General features: G+C 38.6%; 1 long non-coding RNA gene across 5 annotated transcripts in view; it reads right to left on the minus strand.

The window, feature by feature from the left end:
* Positions 1-2,790: 2,790 nt before the first annotated feature.
* LOC130930942 (uncharacterized) overlaps positions 2,791-21,863 on the minus strand; it is a 109,875-nt gene continuing 90,802 nt past the window's right edge. For 2 of the 5 annotated variants that reach the window (XR_009067131.1, XR_009067132.1), the window contains 2 exons: positions 17,147-17,213; positions 15,107-16,745 (listed from right to left, as the gene is read on the minus strand). This is a non-coding gene — a long non-coding RNA (uncharacterized LOC130930942). The other 3 variants (XR_009067135.1, XR_009067133.1, XR_009067134.1) reach the window with 3 other exon arrangements.

Here is a 21,863-nt window from a genome sequence, read left to right on the forward strand (position 1 = left end):
TGCAAAGACTCTTTGTATGCTCTGAGGCAAAATGGCGACGATGGTGTTTGAGCATTTAATGCTATAAACACACAAGCTTCCGTCCCTCTGGCACGCACACTCCCTGTAAATATTCATAGAGAAGCAGAATGGGCTATTATTAATTATTAAGCACACCGAAGACATGTCATCCGTCATCGTATTTTTTTTTTATACACGCTGCACCTTTCTATGGGTGCTGGAAATCTATAAAATTCTCGACGGGGTCCATATCATTCATTCTCTGGGGGGCTTTGTAAATCTTTGGAACTTATTTCTTCACACACTCACGCACGAATAGAGGAACTTTTCAGTTGAACGTCACATCCCGCCGCTCTTTTCTGCGGTTTGTGGTCCCTGACAGACTGTAACCCCCCCCCCCCCCCCTTCCCCCTACACACACACACACTGCAGTGGAAGTGGAGAGGGGCTTACCGGTGTGACGTGGTTAGGTGGTCCACGCCAGATCCTCATACACCCCGGCTATTTGACAACTCGGGAGAGAAGTGAGCCTGTGTGAGTCTCAATCCACTGTATGAACACAGGGGGTGTTGTGTGGTAAATCTGTCCGACACACTGTTTATCTTGACAGAGGCGATTCATGTTGATGCGGCAAGGAAAGTTTGATGGATTCCAGCTGCACGAGCAAACTGTCATAAAAGTGGGAAAACAGTTAAGAGAAAATTGAAGGATAAATCGAAACATCAAAAACTGTACATAGTGCCAACACGCTTCTTGTTGGTGAGCTTTCTATGTTATTGTTATTTAATCAACATTAAATTGGCACACACTCTATTTGGGTGACCATCTTTTCAGTGATTTGTCTGGCGTCCAGCACAACCCATGAGCCGGACGCTATTTGTCCGGCTTTTAACTCATTCACTCCCAGCCATTTTCACCGGTGCTACCCCCTTCGCTCTCGGCCATTTTACTGGATTTTGCAAGGCCCACAGAAAATTCTGTTCTATTGCTATATAAACATGGAACCCACCAAAAGAAAGATTAGACTCTCTTCTTTCAGCAGGAAAAAAACATTAGTTCAGATCTTTTTCCATTCTTTAGAAATCAGCATTAGAAAATAGCTTAGTTTGAGCAAATTTCCAATTTCTGATGAAAAAACATAGGAATTGAGCTTTTTGTAAACGCATACATTTCAGACATAACTGACTTTAACACAGCTATTAGTTTACATCCCAAACATCTGAATAATGCTTTCCTTTTACAAAATAACAAACAACGAGACAAATAGAGCTTTTGATAGCAAAGTAACAATTTATTTACACATAACTAACTGAGAGATGACGCTGTTGTGGCCGCAACAGCCGGGGTAAACTTTTCCCTCAACGCCGCCTGTCTTATAAAGATGGAATTTTTTTTTTAGTCTTTCTAGCACGGACTCAATGGCATCGTCTGCTGCACTGGTTGTCCCGGTCGTTCTGCTCGGTCGTTCAGCGCCTGGCATCCCAGGCATCCTCCCGGTTGTATTGCCTGGTCGTCCGCCGCCTGGCATCCTCGACGTCCATTCGGTCGTCTTCCACCAGTGCCCCGCCCGTGCGACCGGCCGTTCATTCCGTTTAATCGGGTTGGTGGTCTTACCAAATGCGCTACTGCCCTCCAGTGGCCAGTTTTATTGCTTTAAAATGGATTTTCAGCTTTGTGCTTGGAGCTAAGTTGTTTCAGAACCTAGAGATGGCTCTTGTTAAAAAAACGTAAAAGACGTATAAATACGTCTTTGGGACACTGAAACAATTAAAAATAGAACGTATTTATACATTTTTGGGAGCAAATGAGTTAAAGAAAATGGGCCGCAGTTCAGTTTATGTGACACAACTCCGCAGTTGTCACAACTGGTCTGTGATTGGCCAGAGAGGCTTCAGTTAAAAACGTCTTATATCATTGGTTCAATAAAATGTAAACAAAGCTTCACGTGTGACTATCTGACGACATTATTTTCTGAGATTTCACAACAGTGCTAGCAAACATTTAAAAACTGCGGACATCTTTTCACATTGAATGGACGAAAGAGCACGATTTCCTCGCCAAAAGTAGTCGAGACTCGTTCCACGGTTTCTGCACGCTTTGCCACTGTGACATGGACGTGAGCAGCAGGGGTGAAGCAGCCGTAGAACGTCACGCAGAGAGCGCGAAACATAAAAGAATGAGGCGAGCAGCAGGTACGTCGATATTGAAAACATTTTTTCGAGAACCATCATCGCCTCTGGATAACAAAATAACTGCAGCTGAACTTTGTAAAGTTGTTCCTCTTATAACGGGCGCACTTCTTTTGAGCAGTTTAATGCTCACATTGTTTTTACACACAAAAAAAATCTTAAGAATTTTGTTTGTTACAAACGCATTTTGTTCTGCGAAAATATCCTACTACCAATGGCGAATTTGACACCCTAAGTAACCTATTACCATCCATGCGCTTACAGCTCGTTTACATGCATAGCGGAAGAACATACTAAATATGGCTTAAGAAAATACTTAACCGTAATAATATCAAATAAGGGTGGTTTAAATACACTACGTGACTGATGTGGTGAACAGATAAACGCTGCTTTAAAGCGACCACAAGAAAACACAATGCTTAAAAGGTATCGGGGAAAACACCCCCTAGAAGTATTTTGAGGCAATGGAAAGGTTAAAAAAAACAACTCAACAAATATGAAAATATTAAAAACTCGTTGCTTTTACCTGAGGTGCGCATGCGTGCGCAAGCAGACTGGGAATTGGTAAGCCGTTTCGCCGTCTAAGGTATTTTGGTAGAACACTGTTTCAAATAACATTTGTTGTTGGGGACGTCGCAATTCGAAAACCCGGAACTGTAAACTAAATTGTCCCCAAAAAGTTAAACCTTTAACTGGTATTTTTACTATTTAGCTACACAAATATGATCTATAAACCGTGCAAAACTTTATTGTTGATGAAAACACACTGCAGGTCTGGTTTTTATTTTACTTTTTAAACATGTCCTCCATTTTGACCTTATGGAAGTGGTCACCTTACCCTCTGCCTCACATACACTTTAAAGAAGTCCAACAAAGCTTATTTTGTACACAGTAACCATACAAACATCAGTAGACAGTGCTCATAATCAAACCGCGTGACAAGAGTAAAATGAATAAATCCATTCACTTACCTTTAATAACTTGACACTGGTGTACCCTTAGTCTACCTTACACACACACACACAATGAAACAAGTTTCAAAAAGCTCGCTTATAGCTTATTCATGACAACTAGATCAATATACTGTGAATAAAACTTTTGACCGATTCCATTTCTTGTTTTATTTAAAACAATTGGTGCATGTGCAAAACAGGTCAATAAATCACAATTTATAAAATTATTGGAAAATTATTATTAAATGTGGAGCATAAATTGAGCCTTCCATCATCAAGGTAAAATGCACGTAGTCTCGATATACGTCCATCAACGTAAGTGTGTTTTCCACCTGTAAACAAACGGACAAAAATCGTGTAACACTTGAATTTGGGCATTTGGGGTAAAAAGCCCGTGTATGACTTGTAGTAGATTGTTTGTTTTCCATTTCTTTATCGTCAAAGCTAATGCAAAGCTAATGATGTCTCAGCTGTGATGCAACACACAGAATTGTAGTCAAATTGAACATAATTGTACCTGTTATTGCTTTGTGGTGGCACTGTCTTTGACATCTGCCTTTATGAACACAAAATTCCCATATTCATGTAATAGGACACATTCAACTGGATGCTTAGGAGATTTTCAGGTTTTGATTGCATTTCCACCCACTGCCATTAAATCAATAAAATACAAAACTATTTTGGTTGTAGCGACCATTTCTTCATGTTGTCCTCCCATGTCGTGATGATGGCAGATGGATGCGGCATTTCCAAATTGTCCTTTTTGAGGAATTTTGATGAGTAATGCTACTCCAGCTCCACTGTTGTTTTGGTTAGAAAGTGTAAAACGAAGTCGAGAGCAAAAATGCGGAAGTAAAGCGGAAGTACCTTGGAAACTTGTTTATATATACCTTTCAACATGCTGATGGAATTGGTGTCCCCCTGTTGTTCCCAAAGCCTGTTAATCACCAATAATCCTGGAATCAAACGAATACACATGTGGAAGTGGCTGAGATGGATTTGGTTCTGTTCAAGTTTAAACACTCACAAAAAAAAAACGGGGGGAATTACTATGGAAAAACGCCTTTCAAAATCCCAACAGCGTTGGCGCACCCTGGACATACCCAGAAGGAAAATGAGACTGCTAACAGTACTGTACTAAGTACAGTGGTACCTCGACATACCATCGCTTTGACACACGATCTTTGCGACATCCAACGTACAATTTGACTCGCCATTTCTTTCTACATCTGATGGAAAGAAATATGACAACAAGACAGCGCCGTAGAAGGACACACGGCGGATTTTCTTGTGAGACAAAGAAGGTTAGTGCAGGTGGTGAAACAAGGAAAATGATGATGCTTACCATTGAAATGAAGATGGAAACAGAAAAATATGAGAGCGGGGTGCACTTCCGTGAACTGGCTTAAGAATACGGCCGTGGAATGTCGACGATCTCAATGGTCCTCCTTCGACCTCCGTTCGCCAGTCTTTATAAGCTGACAATTATTGTGGGGTTAAAATTGCCGAAAATCACCAGCTTTGTCAGGTTTTTAATCATTTATTTCAGAACTTTTGCAACACAACATGACTACTGTCCGCCACAGCTGAACAAAGTGAAAGTAAAAAGTCCCTCTTTCACTCTGTCAAGTCAGCACGCAGTGCGTTCAGGTACACCACGCAAAAAACATCCGCCACATTAGAACTTGATTTTTTACATTATTACAGGTATTCTTTTTACAGTAATTTCCCGAATATAAGGCGCACCCGTGTATAATGCACACCCCAAATTTACTCGTGAATTCTAGGGAAAATTATTGTACCCGTTTATAACGCGCACCCTAATTTTAGCACCAATAAATAGAAGAATACAAGAAAACTGAGCTCGTGTACAGATACAGAAATGTCATTTTACTCACTGGTGAAACCCAGCACAAGCATAGCACATTGGTAGTTCAAAACATTACCATAAACTGACAATATTTACGGTAATAATATGATTTGACAACTTCTCCAACTTACCAGATTCTAGGAGAAAACAAAACCGATGTGACTTTTCTTTCAAAGGCTGCTGTATAACTTGCTCGTTTCATCATGAATAAATGTTTCTTCCATGGATTGATACGGTAAAATGAAAGTGAGAACGTAAGGTGGAAATTCGTGAGAGCTCATCGCTGTCGACACTACAGTAACAATAGGAACTATTGTTATTTGGGTTTGAGTTTCCCGGGGGACAGATATAGTTGACGGATACAGGAAGTCTGTGTGCTTACGTTTGTTATGGTCCGAGTTGCGGAGCTGCAAAAAAACATTGACTCAAATGAGTTCAAGAAACTAAATTCTGTGCTTTATGAAGAGTGAAAAAAGCAGAATTTAACACAGACGAAATCATTCGGCCGATTAGAGTGAAGTATTACCGAAACAAAATGGTGACATCACGTACCTTAATGGTCGGCAACGGATCGCCGCATACGTTTCTTCAACACAACGTGGCCGTGTAAATAAAAAAAACAAAAAACGTTTTTTTATATATATATTTATTTATTTATGTCTCAATCCATGTAACCGTTTATAATGCGCACCATGATTTTACAAGTTGATTTTGGGGAAAATAGTGCGCGTTATATTCGGGAAATTACGGTACTATTATTGTATTATTATTATTACGATTTTTATTCATAATTTATTTGTTTTGCTCTGTGCATTTGCTATTTGCAATAGTACCAGCATCATTTATTGATGATTTAGTGTAGGTTTTCGGGCTGCGGAATGAATTAATAGAATTATCATGTATTATTATGGGGAAATCCTGCTCAACATACGACCATTTCTACTTACAAACAAGGTCCTGGAACGAATTAACTTCGTATGTAGAGGTACCACTGTATATCCTCGAAAAAAAAACAACAACAAAAAAAACAAGCACAAGCAAAATAAAGAGTCAAACAGAAAAATGCTACTTACTATGTTATGGAGGACAAGATGAAAACTGCTGGTGTGTTAGGGAAAAACATCTACAGTTCGCTCAACAGGGATATTTGTTTCTATGCCTGTCTGTTGAAATACTGTCTATATGTAAAACCAATCATAGCTGTCAAAAACATTGGGAACTACTGTGCTTTGCAAGGGGGGGGGGGGGGGGAATCGATTAATAGACTTGCACTCCACTTACATCAGATTTTGTCTGACTACAAAATCTTCATTCAATCCCTTGTGCACAGCATTAAAAAAACATACAAACCTATCATATACAGTAGCTGATAATCATGCAAACAAGATCAAAAGTCACGCGCATTAAGATACAAAAAAAAAAAAAGTTAATTGCATTGTGACGCCCCACTGGATGCATTAATAATGATAAATGTAACAACGTCAAGGTTTTCCAAATGAAAATGCAATGAAAAATAAGAGAACAACGTCAACTGAAGTTAATGGGAAAAGTGCCTATATTTCACCACTACATTTATTGTTGAAATCAAAATAGTGCAAACATCAGTTTTTTGGAACAAGTACAAAGTGCCAATAAGGCACTGCGATATCACATAAGGCTCAGACAGTGCTTCTGGCTCAAAAAAACAAAAAACAAAAAAACAATAACAAATACACAGCTTGAGATATGAAAACCAACTGGCAGTAACTTTTCGTATTAAATAAGGACACTTGTTTTCATTTATTGGTATATGGTGTTTTACTTTTATAGCACTTTTCCATCTTTCAAGGCTCTCAAAGCGCTTTACACTATATCGCCATTGTTCATTTAATTTTTGCACCATGAATGCAAATGCTCTGCTCACATACCAAATCCCAAGCATCTTAGTTTCGAGACATCGAATGATCAATAAGCATAACTGCTGTGCTAAGCTGTGACCAGTCCTTGTACAAAGGCAGAAGGCTTCTATATTTACTTTCAAGCCCAAAACTGATATTGAAAAACTGATGTCAGTACTATCCAATAGGGCTGCAGCTATCCATTATTTTAGTAGTCGATTAATCGATGAACTAGTTAGTTTGAATAATCGAGTAATCGGATTAGGAACACAAAAAAATTAAAATACCTGAGCTTAGCCTCAAACAGTATAAAAATAAAAAATAAATAAGGATCTATGTACAACAAAACAACAATTGGCGAACTTACATAGCAAAAGTCCGCTAGCTTAAATGCTATTAAAATTAAATAGAATTTTTTTTTTTCCACAATGCTCTTAACAAATGGTTCAGACACATATTCCCACAAAAAATGGCTATACCTATAAACTAAATTACGAATGCAATAAAAAAACATTACCTCAAACAAAAACTTGAAAATGTTGGTCTTAACATGGAGCAGCTGGATTCAGCCATGTGAAATGAGGCAGACTAGAGGGCAGTGTATCCACCCAAATCAGTAAAACTAAATGCATACACTTTCAAAATAAACCATTACAACGCCACTTTAATTAAACGAATACTGGAAGCAGCAAAATTTACCTCGAATATTTTTTACAAATCGAATAATCGAGTTAACCGATTAATCGTTGCAGCAGTACTACCCAATATCATTTTAAAATGCTTTTATCAGCCATTATCTGCTACCCAATAAGATGGGACATCTTTAATTTATATACTTAAAAATACACTTATGTGGAGCTAAATATGAACAATCCGGAAGAAAAAAAATGCTCCTAAACTCTCGTGAGAAGAAGCTCAGCCGAAGGCTGATGTTCATCATTTTGCGTTGACGTCAAACCAAATCAAAAAGAGTACTTGTCATCCGTGAGATCCACCCCCACCCCCCAATGGCCCCCCAACACACAATTCATTTTGAGTCTTGAGCGGAATAGAATTAACAATTTCCCGAGCTGATTTGGCCCTTTTAAAACCCTCATTACACACAAGCATTGTATATATTAGCAATCCCTCGGAGGAATGTGGAACAAGGAATCTTACGCTCGTCTTATCATGGCCACGTTGTAATATTATAATCAATTAGCATGGATGAGCTAATTGTCCAATCTCTCACTTGCTAATTAACCACGGAAATATAAATGGGACAAACTAATGCTCCATTTTTTTTTTTTATTTAATATAAAAGCCACGCTTGAATTGAGCTAGTATGGTATGTTCGTCTTTCAAACAGTGGCTCGTCAATATGTATGAGACTACATCAAAGAGTGGAGATGTGAAAAAAAAAAAATAAAAATGGGGCCGGCACTGAACGCAGTATCCGATCCGGAATATACAAATGAGGCAGTTATCATTGAGTTTTTGTGTTTGCATAACACTTTTTTTCCTCAAAATTATTACTGTGCCACTAATACGCAGCCTACAAAACATAAGAGTCCTTAGGGATGTTTTATTTTTGAAAAGGCAACATGAGGAGATGTTCATAAATGGGCTGCATTTCAACGCGTTTTGACGACAAATTGCAGCAGCATAAATGTAGCGAATTTATGCAGAGTGCTTGTCATCGTGTGATCATAAAGCTTCAGTAGTCAATCGAACAAAAGTTATAGGACAGTAATTGAAATACAGCACAGGTAGTCCCCGGGTTACAAACCAGTTCTGTTCCTACGCTGGCGACATAACACAAATTTCCGCCAAAGTTGGAATTAACCCTTTAAGTATCCCTAAACATGCATTATTCAGTGGGGCAAATAAGTATTTAGTCAACCACCAATTGTGCAAGTTCTCCTACTTGAAAAGATATGAGAGGCCTGTAATTATCAACATGGGTAAACCTCAACCATCAGAGAAAGAATGTGGACAAAAAAAAAAAAAAACACAGAAAATCACATTGTTTGATTTTTAAAGAATTTATTTCCAAATTAGAGTGGAAAATAAGTATTTGGTCACCTACAAACAAGCAAGATTTCTGTCTGTCAAAGAGGTCTAACTTCTTCTAACTAGGGTTGGGAATCTCTGGCATCAAGCCGATTTGATATGTATCTAGATACACAGGTTACGATTCGATTAAAAAACGATACCTATTTAAGGCAGAGCGATTCGATACGATTCGATAATTTAAGAACGATACGGTTCGATACAGAGTGAAAATGATACGATAGTAAACATTCGTGTGTGTTCGTACAGTATTTTTAAACATATAAAAAAGACCACATTTTTTAATAGCAAAATTAACAAAATTTCATACCAATGTTATGTTTTATTTTTTATGAGAAAAAAAAATAAGGCTTACTATATGACCGTCATTTTGTTGGATGGGATTGATAATACAATAAGACTCCAGTCACAGACAACAATAAAGTGCAGTAATTCAATTACTGTATTTCCTGGTGTTTTTAACACAAGAGGTAAGTAATTTAAGTGCAAATTTTCAATGTAAACATCTTACGAACAAAAAATATCATATGCAGCAGCTCCTGAAAAAAAAATTAAACCTGCTAGTGTTATAATAAATAATAAATTATGCTTTACGACTGGTATAATTGGGGGAATAAAAACATAGCATTTTAGACAGGTCAATAATTACATTAACCTAATACACAGCAAAGTCATTCACTTATGCCCGTGCTTCCTCATTTTTTATTGCTCATCACTGTCCATATCTTTTTTGAAGGGCAGATTTTTCTTGAGGAAGATCAACTAATCCACATGTTCATGTTTAAGCAGACTGCGTTTCGTGGAAACAATATGCCGCCCTTTCCAACATTGTAGTGGGTTATTTTTCAGGGTTAAAACTCAAGATTTCTGTACCGCTCCACACTTCACACAAGCTCTGTCCCATGCGAACAGATCTGGCTGCCTTCATCACTTCAAAGTCCGACTTTTGTTTTCCTGGGTGCGTTGAAAATCAATCACAGCACGTCGCTGCCGTCGGTGATCACACTGTCCATTGTTTTAGCATGTTGCTTTGTTGCCACTACTAGTTTCGTTTTCATTTTGGGCTGTGAAGAAAACGCTACGCTGCGTGCGTTACAGTGGTTTCGTTAGCTCTCGCGTTGTTATGACACGCCCGTGACGATCAGGTAATGACGGCGACTAGTAGCGGTTCTGCCGAAATGCATGGGAAGTAACTTGTGGCAACCACGACTGTGAGTAGTGCTTGTCCATATTATATCATGCGTGCGGTCTCGATCTAAGTGTGCGCTGTGTGGTGAATGACGCGCACTTGTGTCAGTCACTGAAAGACACAAGCGCAGCATGTGAAGTAAAAGCTAAATTATCATATTAAGCAATGCATTGAACTAGGCATTAGAAGCCGATTCTTGTGCTCACGATAGCCGAATTCTATCTCTACTGTCGGTTCACTGAATATTTAATTGCTAATTACTGTCGAATGGTAACTTTACTATCGGTACATCTGTATCTCTCATCTGGAAAACCGGATATCCGGTCGTATCGGTTTATCGTTCTCAAGCTTACTTCTAACAAGGTCTAACGAGGCTCCACTCGTTACCTGCATTAATGGCACCTGTTTTAACTCATTATCGGTATAAAAGACAACTGTCCACAACCTCAGTCAGTCACACTCCAAACTGTACTATGGCCAAGACCTGGATCGGCATGATAGTGTCATGTCATAGTTATGACAGTCTTATGGCAGTCTTAGGACGCCGCTGTCAAAAAAAGTGCTATCTATTAACCCAAATAAACCAACAAATAACTGGACTATAAGACGCAGGATTAAAAATAAGGGGAAAATTTAGCGTTTTATGGTCCGAAAATTATGGTAGATTCAAGACATGCTACGCCAGATTTAGCAAAGCAGTCCCATATCTACAAAGTAGGAAGAATGTACATTTCTGTGACCACTTTGATTTGATCATTTCATCAGAAGTGTACTATAACGTGTGTCAATCTTTCCAAGGTGAGACTGGAATTTGCCAAACTGCATGCTGGCAAGCCAGAACGCTTATGGGGAATGTCCTACTATGTAGGGTGCCGTTTGATAAAGTTCATGATCGCACCTTTAGGCGACTATGTAAAAGCTCAGCCCACAACTTGCACTTGATATAGTGTCAACTTCTTTGTAGATTGCCATTTGGATAAAGCCAGAACAATTTCAGCTCCTGGGAGTTGTGCTTCAGTGCATTCATGACATCGACTATGGCTACAGGATTTCAGAACCGTCAGAACAGATTTTCCCATCTATATAACCGAGATTCATTGATTCTGTCCCAAATTGTAATGAAGGAAAATGCCTAGTACAAACAACAATCGTCCTAGCGACACTCTTGCATATGTAAATTTCCAGGGAGTCACTCCCAGCTGGTGGCTGCAACTCTCCAAGAAAAGCGCGACACAATGGATCCTGTGCTCGTTTCTACAACACTAATATTTGTCACTTTTTATCCACACTCAGATACACGTGCGAGCACACACACACACTTCTGTCCAGTGGGAAGGGGAGTCACACTCTCAAAAACGAGCTTTTGTTGCCCGAAGGAGTTTGAAAATAAAAATGTTGCCTCCTCCTTTGTTTCGAGCTGCTGTCAAAAAATTTCCACCTGCCTCCATCGGCGGGAAAATATATCCCGCATTCTACTCTAATATTCACTCCTTGTTAATTATTAAAGGTATGTATTTGAATTATAAATATACTAGTTATACAGACGTAGGCAAAGCAGGCATGTAGCCTCGGGCTAAATCCCTCCATTAGCCATTATTTTCCAGTCTGCCGTCTCCATATGCCTGCCTACTGTTCCGATGTCATATCCAAAAACACCCAGGCATTCCTTTGTACTTGGCCACCCCCTACCTGCTTTGACCACCCCAAAAATCCCCCCCTCCATACATATATGTGCACCGGCTTTTTGAAGTGGGATGTCACACTTGTCTTAAATATAATGAATCGCTCTCTGCAAGGCATCCCCCGGATCCAAAACACTCTTCCTACCTCGTCCTCCCATGTTTTGCAGCCTTCCGACGTGTCACAAATCATCCGGTGTGAAGGCCTCGCCACTAAATCATTAACATTGTCAGAAATGACTGGGAAGAATCCCCCTCCCGCCGCCGACATGCGGCGGAGGCACGTGCAATGGGAACATCGGATGGTAAACAAAAGAGACGCAGCCTTGAACCTGCTTCCCCTTTGTGTTTTCATTGCTTCCTTCTCGGTCTTTCAGAACTACAAGGAAGAAGTTCGGGAAAGTAAATAAACTGTCACAAAAAAGTTGGATACATCACCAGAAAGATTTTTTTCCTAAGAAAATTCAGTGATGGATTTTGTTTCTAGGACATTTTAGTCACTGGCATCAAACAGAATAAAAGCACAAAGTGCGACCAAAATCAAGTTCTGTTATGCCATTGTTGCGCCATGAATATCAATTCCACTTGGAATAATTATGTGTGGTAAGGAGTCCTGAAATCTGGAGTAAGCCTGTCGTAATATGCAATAATTCCATTTATCGCACGATAAATAAAAATGAAGGCGGTAATTTTTCCGCTGCGATTTATCGCCTCGCGTGCACGTGCGTTCGCGTGCGGCAGACATGCTGTTAAAAGTTCGGATTCCTTGTTACCAACTGTGCAAAATGCATCTTCGTCCCAGGTCCTGCAAAAAATAGCGCCGGAGCCAATCATTACCATTATATCCTATTGTTCAACGTAAACCGGCCGCGTCAGTGCTCCGGATTGACTGCGGACCATCTCCGGCGTGCCGGTGTTGTTGACGTGTGGGCGCTCCCGTCAGGAGTGACATTTCACGCGGGGCGGCTATTTTTCGGCACAAGACCGGATATTTGAGTAGCAAATTGAGAGCACTGTGCTTCAAACTCGTCCTATTTATGAAAGTCGATTGTCATATGCTGGTGTTGTGCAGTAATGAGCACTTGACTTCTGTGGCGTTTGCTTACTTTTTTAATGCGCGGACACATTAGATATCATGAAATAGCAAATTAGATGTGCTACGTCCCATGCCATTGGCTACGTGAGCCCAGAGTGATTATGGGACACGTAGTCCATATACTACATCGATGAATTCTAAACCTCCATGACTGAATGGGAGTTAAGCAGGCCAAATCAATCCATACCAGTGACTATAGAATGCAAATGTTGTTAATTCAGTACCTGACACACATGGATTTGGATCACGAATAGGATGTTTTGCTCATGTAGTAAACCTAGCTGCTAAGAGAGCTGTAGCAATCAACAGTGTCCCCCACCTCGCTTTACAAACAGTAAAGATTGTTCTCAGCACTTTTATACAAAATTTCTTCAGATCAGTAAGAAGCAAGCACATAGATTTTATGCACTAAAATGCATGTTTATATGATGGCAATTTCTGCTCGTTTGCAAAAAAACACAAACAAAAAACAAAAACAAAAAACGAAACAAAAAATACAGTTGTTTTTTTTTCTTTCTTCAGAGCATTAAATGTATTGAATCAGATCGAAAATCGTGTCCCCCGTATCGAAAATCATACCGAACCGTGACTTAACTGTATCACTGCACCCCTATGGAACATCATTGCAGAAGCTATGAGGGGAAAAGTTTTCATTTGCCTAAATGCTTAAATTATTAACTGCAATTGTATATTTTTTTTCTTGAAAAACACGTTTTATTTATTCTGTGTTTCTGTGCAGTATTAATATTGATGTTTTTTACTTAAGAGGCATGGTCTATTGTTTTTAGTTGTGATTTCTTATTGCGTTTAAATGGGTGTAATTGATCTATTAATATATACTGTATTATCACTGCTATTGTAAATTGTTTTTTAAAAAAATTGAGGGGGGCGCAATAATATCGCAATAATTTATGAGATAAATTATCGCACACTAAAATTTGTTATCGCGACAGGCCTAAACTGGAGACTATCAAAATGTTTTGGGCCGCAATATAGGGTGTAGTTTCAGAAAACTGGGGCTGCGTCAGAGGTCATGGGTGTTCCAACAGGACAATGACCCAAAACAAACCTCAAATAGCACCAAGAAATGGTTGGAGGCAAAGCGTTGGAGAATTCTGAGGTGGCCATCAATGAGTGAGGATCTAAATCCCATTGAACACTATGGAGAGATCTCAATATTGCTTCAAATCTAAAAGACCTGGAACAGTTCACAAAAGAAGAGTGGTCCAAAATTCCATCCGAAAAATGCACAAAACTTGTTGATAGTTATTGGAAACAATTGGTTTCTGATATATCTTCCAGAGAATGTGCAACCAAACATTGAGGTGAGGTGCCAACAATTTTGTCATGCCTATTTTTTGAGTTTTCTCTAAAATTCTGTACATTTGGACTTTTTTCCTTAGTTTTTTTGTGTTTTTCCAATGCACATCCAAGAAATAAACACATTCATACTGAAAACATTTGTAATAGCGTTTTGCACGAATGCTATTTTTAGACTGTGACGTCGCCATCGTAACACGGAAGTCATAGACACGCCCTTGCATACAATCCATTCTTTTTGCTTTTTTCCGCCGGTAATCTTTTAAAAAAGAACATGCCGATCAAACACTGCTGCTATGGAACTTGTAGAAACGACTCTAGACATTACGACATATGGAGGACGTTTTCTTCATACATTTCCCGAAACCAAAAACTCAGAGGAAAAACTGTGAACAATGGATCAACTTGTGTGGACGTCCAAAAGACCAGTTTAACGCCAGCAAGGTGAAACCATTCACCTTCATCTGCAGAAAACATTTTGTTGGGGGTCATGGGCCTACAGATGGCCTGCCACAGCCTGACCCGAAGAGGTAAGCAATTTTGATATTTTTATTTTTTTAGGGTGGCGTTTTGCGTGGCATGTTTCTGTCTGACAATGAATGACCTGAAAAAAATAAAATGCTATCTGACTTTTCTGTTGTTAAAAAAAAAAAAAAAAAAAAAAAAACAGCTTTATTAAGGGATTAGCATTTGCGATCGCTACATAAAAATATCAACGTAAATTGCCTTCAAGAACGGTCAGAGACGTAAGACAACCAGTGGATGTAATATATAAGAAAGACAGGGCATATGGTGGTAAAGGATCACTTGTTGAAACAGGAGAATGTCATTGTCCATGGTGTAAGGCGATGCACACCAGAAAAAAAGGTCGAGAAAAATAACACTGGATCAGGTCGGCTCATTTTCAGCCCTTGACACTCAAGCCATCTTTTCAACTGAACGTTTGTATGTTCTTCCACATCTTTACCAGTAAATTTGGTACCAGGGACATCATTTTCGGAAAGAATTGGTAGGTTTAGCTCAGTAAAAATCTCGTTCGTACACTGTTTCTATTCATTTACTATTAGGGACAAACGGGAGGATGTCCCGTGTAGGAACAATTGCTAACATCATGAATATTAATGAGCAAAAGTGACGTGTTGCTTGAGGCATGCGATTGCATTAATTTCTGTGAGAAATGCTGTAATTTCTGGAAAAATCCCAGGGGTGCCAATAATTTCCTCCATGACTGTAGGTGCATACCAGAAGTATACAAGAAAATGGACAAAAATGCCAGACACACTCAAAAATATTTCATAAGATGCTTGCTGAGATGAGGTCTACTTTTATTTTATTGAGGACGCATGGCACACATCAAGAAAAAAATAATAGACTACAGGTGTTCTATTGAGCACATATCTGATGACATCATATACAGGTATATGGCTTCCAGGTTGTTAAAGAGTTTGGTGGCCACAAATGGGAATCCTCCCGTCACTATGGCTGCCCGCAAAGAAAGCTTCTTCGCCATCAATGCTTTAAGCCTCACTTAAATCTTTGCCCACCTATGCCATCATCCATCAAAAGCATAACTAATTTTTCCTTCAATTTCCGCTGCTCTCTGAAGAATCTAAAGGATGATGGATGGTGGACGGCGGCAAAGCACAGTGGTACTGTTTTTAACCTTGCTCAAGTCATTAATCCGCTTTATACCCATGAAGGTAGTAAAGGAGACAATGAATTAGTCATTAAAGTGCAGGTCAGTTTATTAGAATTCCTGATTGAACTGTAAAACGACTTCTCCCGGGCTGCCAGGCTAAACACAGGAATCTGCAAAACCCAGTTAGAGGGGGAAAAAAGCTGAGGAAGCAGTCGGAGGGATTGAGAGTCAAGAATATGCAGCAAATAGAAAAAGGTCTAGTCCAGGCTTTTCAATGATCAGCCAGGTAAACACAATAACTTCCTCTATAGTGTTGTGCAAGGGAATATCATTAGAACTAGGATTGGGCATCGTTTGAAATTGAACGATCCCAGTTCCGAACGATTCTCAATTCAGATTCTTTTAAGAGGCAGGGTCAAAACATTAGAATGTTTAGGAAATACCTTGCAGTGTGATTGGAATTTCTAAATTTCAAACCTTTGAACCAAAAAATGTGGCACAATTACAAGCTTCAAATACTTTTTTTTTTTTTTTTAACCATAGGAAATTTGTCCCTACCCTTGTTCGAAAATACACATATGCACTTGCTCAGTCAAGAAATGTCCTAATGTCCTAACAAAAACATATTCAGTTCACAGTTCCCGGCATATTAGTCAACACAAGTCCATAAAAAAAAAACTGTCAAAGTCTTGTCGATGTAATGCACAGTGTAATGCTAAATGGTGAGGTATTAGTTCCAAGTGTTTGGTCCTACCACACCAAGGGAATGCAGCAAAGAGGTATCCAGGCTATCCCACTCAAGATCCAAGTTGTAGCTTGCCATCAAACTCCAGAAAGATGGTGCAATGACCAGTCTGACACAAAACCAGTGGAAACAAGGTCTATATAAAAAATAAAAAAAAACCTGACCTGTCAATCGACAGTGTCAAAGCAATTATTTTTCAAGTTTCAATTGAAATCTGTAGCTCAATCATGAGACACATTTTTTTTTCAACTAAATTTACATTGCACATAAAACATTATAAATTGACATAAAATATACAGTACATACATTTAAACATTTGCCATTTCTAAACAGCTTAACAATTCTAAACTACTTTCTATTTATGTTCTCCTTAAAGTAAAAATTAAGGAAACATCAAACCACCAGTTAACTCAATGAGGTGGTGAAACCAAAATATAACATGCACATAACAATATAGCACTCATTTTTTTCCTTTTCCCTTTTCGCCCACAAAAAAATATTCCTTTTGTGAAAATAGGAGCTTAATTACATGCTCACCGATCTCTCCGACCATGTTTTGAACACAGTTGGGCCACGTTTTGTTGATCCACGCGTTGGTCTTGCTCTATGGATAAAATGGCAACGTAGCATTTTAGGACGTTAAGCTAAGCGGACTTTATGCTAACGCTAGCGCCAAGTAAAACAAAAATAAAGTACAACAAACTCGCTCGTAGTGAGAAAGGTAACTTAGCTTATCATTAACTGTATCAATGTGCTACACAAACTCACGATTTTCTTTTCTGTTGACAAGCTCTTCAGGTTGTGTGTTCACTCGCCTTTTAGGCAGTTCCCTCTTTGCCTGCGTTACGGTTCAATTGTGTTCTAAAACCTATCATGCTACCTAGTACCTACTGAAACATACGAGGGCGGGACTTCCTGCCATACGAGCAACTAATCAGCTGAATTATTGTTTGCAATCAGGTTTTTTTCTCTCAATACTTTGATGAAAATAATTCTAATTAAATGCGGAATATATATATACACATATATATTAGGGCTGTCAAACGATTAAAAATTTTAATCGAGTTAATTACAGCTGAAAAATTAATTAATCGTAATTAATCGCAATTCAAACCATCTAAAAAACATGCCATATTTTTCTGTAAATTATTGTTGGAATGAAAAGATAAGACACAAGATGGATATATACAGTCAACATACGGTACATAAGGACTATTGTTTTATTATAACAATAAATCAACAAGATGGCATTAACATTATTAACATTCTGTTAAAGCGATCCATGGATAGAAAGACTTGTAGTTCTTAAAAGAAAAATGTTAGTACAAGTTGGAGAAATTTTATATTAAAACCCCTCTTAATGTTTTCGTTTTAATAAAATTTGTAAAATTTTCAATCAAAAAATAAACTAGTAGCCCGCCATTGTTGATGTCAATAATTACTTACACAATGCTCATGGATGCTGAAGCCTATAAAATCAGTCGCACCTAAGTGCCAGCAGAGGGTGGCAAAACTCAATAAAACACAACAAGTGAGCGTTTCACTGTACTGTCATTTAAATCTGTCTGAGCGTTGCATCTGCGTTAATTGCGTCAAATATTTTAACGTTATTAATTTTAAAAATTAATTAACGCCCGTTAACGCGATAATTTTGACAGCCCTAATATATATATACAGTATATATATTTATATTTTTGTCTCCATCTCTGTACCCGTTTATAATGCGCACCATGATTTTACAAGTTGATTTTGGGGAGAAAAAAACTGCGCGTTATATTCGGGAAATTACAGTAATTGATTTCATGATGACACGTTTTATCCACGAACCTTTCCTTTATTCCCCATTACCAATGAACTAGCTAAACTCTCATGGAATACCGGGATATGACAATGGCGATACAATTATTAGCCACCACTGTGAGACATGCAAACATCAAGTGGCTCCATTAAATGCTTATTCAGTGGACCCAATAGATACAAACAGGAGAATTTGTTAATGTAAACAAGGGACGGGATATAAAGAAAGGAAATGTGGAGGTTATCATTATCAATTATCCTTTCATACGGCTGCTTAAATGCAGCGAGTTTGCCGGGTAACTGACAGCGTGCTTTTAAAAGCTGACCTACCAGGAAGGCCATCCATCACAGAGCAAAGACAGGCCAGAGTGGCTGTAAATCTGAAATGTTTTGTCTGTGGCACGACGGTTGGGAAAAGCTCAGAGGACAGCCACGCCAGGTGCTATTTTTTTTCTTCTTGTTGACCGTCCATGTAGCGAGCTCGTGTTTCCGCTCAGGGGGTCCTTGGTTTTTCTTTCCTTAACTTATATGGAATCTTGATTTGCAAATGAGCTTCCTCCACCCCCTCTCTTCCGTCTTCTGTTTGATATTGATGTATTCTGTTTATGTGATGGCGACAATGCACACAAGAATCCCTCCAATAGCAGCACAGCAGCTCTCTGATTCTAATGAGTGGAAATGCTTATGAGGGGATGCGTTTCTGATGATTAATGCCCACTGACAACATGTCTTCTCCTTGGATCCAGTGGCAGCTCCCCCCTTCAACCTCCCACCTCTTAGAAGTCGACACCCCACGGGGAGAAGGATAGTCTAAAGATGCTTCCACAGATCATATGGACAAGTTTGAGTGCTTTAAAACTAACCAAACCATTTTGTAGGGTCTTGATTTGTGTTGCGGGTAAACTGGAGCTTATCCTAGCTGATTTTGGACTACCCACAAGGACAACAAACCTTTGCCTTCATTCATGACATACAAAAAAATTGATCATCGCAAGACATTTTTTCGACTTTATTAAACATGTTACAACTCTTTCATTAATTCTTTTTTTTTTTTTTTCAAATACATATACTATAGTTCCTTTGAAAAACTGCAAGGTCACTGTGTTAAAGATGCAGTTTTTTTCAGGCTTGTCAGGTGGCTGCAGGCCTTCATACAAATAGAATAGCTCTTCTACTTTAACTTCATTTTGCGATGAAAACATCATCTCTGAGGCAAATGAAATTCGAGCTGTTGTGGACCACTACAGCTATGACATTACTAGTAGGTCGCAGTTAAAAACAGCAGACACCAGTTATTTTGAACAGGCGACGGCCATCAAAACAGTCTGACAATGTGGTCTTTAAATACTTGACATCTGCATGTTTTCAGGGATGTAAACAGTTAACTTTTTTTGTAATGACACCTACAGACGTATACTAGTGTAAATACCATACCGCAGAACATTACGGTTTTCAATTTGGGAAACGCCAAAGACTTGAGAACCAGAGTAACATGCTGTAATCTTTTAGTCCCGGAAAAGTGTCGGTTCTGAATTTAATGGATATATGTTTGGTGTTTCAAACAAGAGTTCGCAATACATTGCTGAAAAGGTCGGAAACATAGGTTGGACTTTAATGGTTCTGTCCTCCTTGGAGGTTAAAACCTTGGTTGCAACATTCTAATTGGGCTTCAGCTGTTGAAAGGGTTTTTGGTTGGGAGGAGGGTCCAGTTAGAAAATTATTAAAATACAGGTAGTCACCAGGTTACGAACAAGTTCCGTTCCTACGCTGGCGACGTAACCCAAATTTCCGCGTAAATCGGAATTAACCCTTTAACTCATTCACTCCCAGCCATTTTCACCGGAGCGAAGGCGCTCTGCTTCCGGCCGTTTTAATGGATTTTGACTGATTTTGCAAGGCCCACAGATAATTCTGTTCTACTGCTATATAAACATGGAACCCACCAAAAGAAAGACTGTCTTCTTTCAGCAGAAAAAAAAGTTAGTTAATATATTTTTCCATTCTTTAGAAATCAGCATTAGAAAATAGCTTAGTTTGAGCAATTTTCCAACTTCTGATGAAAAAACAGAGAAATTGAGCTTTTTGTAAAAGCATACATTTCAAACATAACTTTGACTTTAACACAGCTATTTTTTGCTTTTGTAACATCCCAAACAACTGAATAATGTTTTTGTTCTACAAAATAACATAAACAACAAGACAAATAGAGCTTTTGATCACAAAGTAACAATTTATTTACACATAACTAAACTATTGAACTGTTGAACTATTTGCCCACAAAACAACGGGGAAGGCTCTCGGCTGCTCCCGGTTGAATAAGGTGGCTCCCAGTAATCTGATCAAGATCGGTCTCACTTTTTTCATCATCTTCATCGTTGGTTTCAACCTCAGGCTCAGGAGTAACGCAACATAAGCTCCGCAGAATGCGTGTGGAACCTGACGCTGTTGAGGCCGTCACCGTCTGTCTCATCAAGATAGATCATTTTAAATCCTTCTTTGTTGATGGTTTCGTTTTCTTTTCAAAACACTCCTCCAGTGTCGTTTGCCTTTTTTTCCGATCGTTCTCCACATTTTTCTCAAATTCTCACGCGTCTTCACAAGATCCCTCCAACTTCCGTTTCCTGACTATTTTTCTTCACTTCCTTGCTTGGCCCGAGATGAGTTCTTACAAAATGCGCTACTGCCCTCCAGTGGCGAGTTTTATTGCTTTAAAATGAGTTTTGAGAATTGTGGATTTTAGTTCAGGTGCAACAGAACCTAGAGATGCCTCTTGTCAAAATAAATAAATAAATAAATGTAAATGATATATAACGTATAACCATATAAATACGTTTTTGGGACACTGAAACAATTAAAAATAGAACGTATTTATACGTTTTTGGGAGCAAATGAGCAAAGTATCCAAAAACATGTATTATACTTCATATTAATAAAATGAAGTAAAAAATAAGATAGCCAGACAGACATACATTCCCTCCTATAACACCAATCACACCATAATTCTTCCTACAACCGACATTTATTAATTTGTCACACACTTATAAGAAAATAAAATACAGTAATGACAAAGAGCGTACAATAATGCTATAAAGTAAATCAATAGAGACATATTTGCTTAAAAAACATACCACAATGGCTACAATACCGAGGGAAATAAGGTAAAAATATTGGCCAATTCAACAAGGAAAATGACAGCTTTTAGAGCCTGCAGCGTTTACCGTTTCTGTGCCGTCTTGAAATGTTAACTGGCGTTCACCCCCGCTTCCCACACTCGAAACAGAAAATAGTGCTGTCGTGATGTCAAACAAGTCCGAGTTGCAACAAAGGAAAGCGGAACGCACATACACTTTAGTAATACGAAATATCAGATATGTATAGCAATTACTGTAGAGATCAAACATTTAGATTAATTAAACCTAATAAATAACCAAATAAAATGACAAATAATATACTGTTC

The sequence above is a fragment of the Corythoichthys intestinalis genome, chromosome 15 (genome assembly GCF_030265065.1).
Source record: "Corythoichthys intestinalis isolate RoL2023-P3 chromosome 15, ASM3026506v1, whole genome shotgun sequence".
NCBI classification, from domain to species: Eukaryota; Metazoa; Chordata; class Actinopteri; order Syngnathiformes; family Syngnathidae; genus Corythoichthys; species Corythoichthys intestinalis.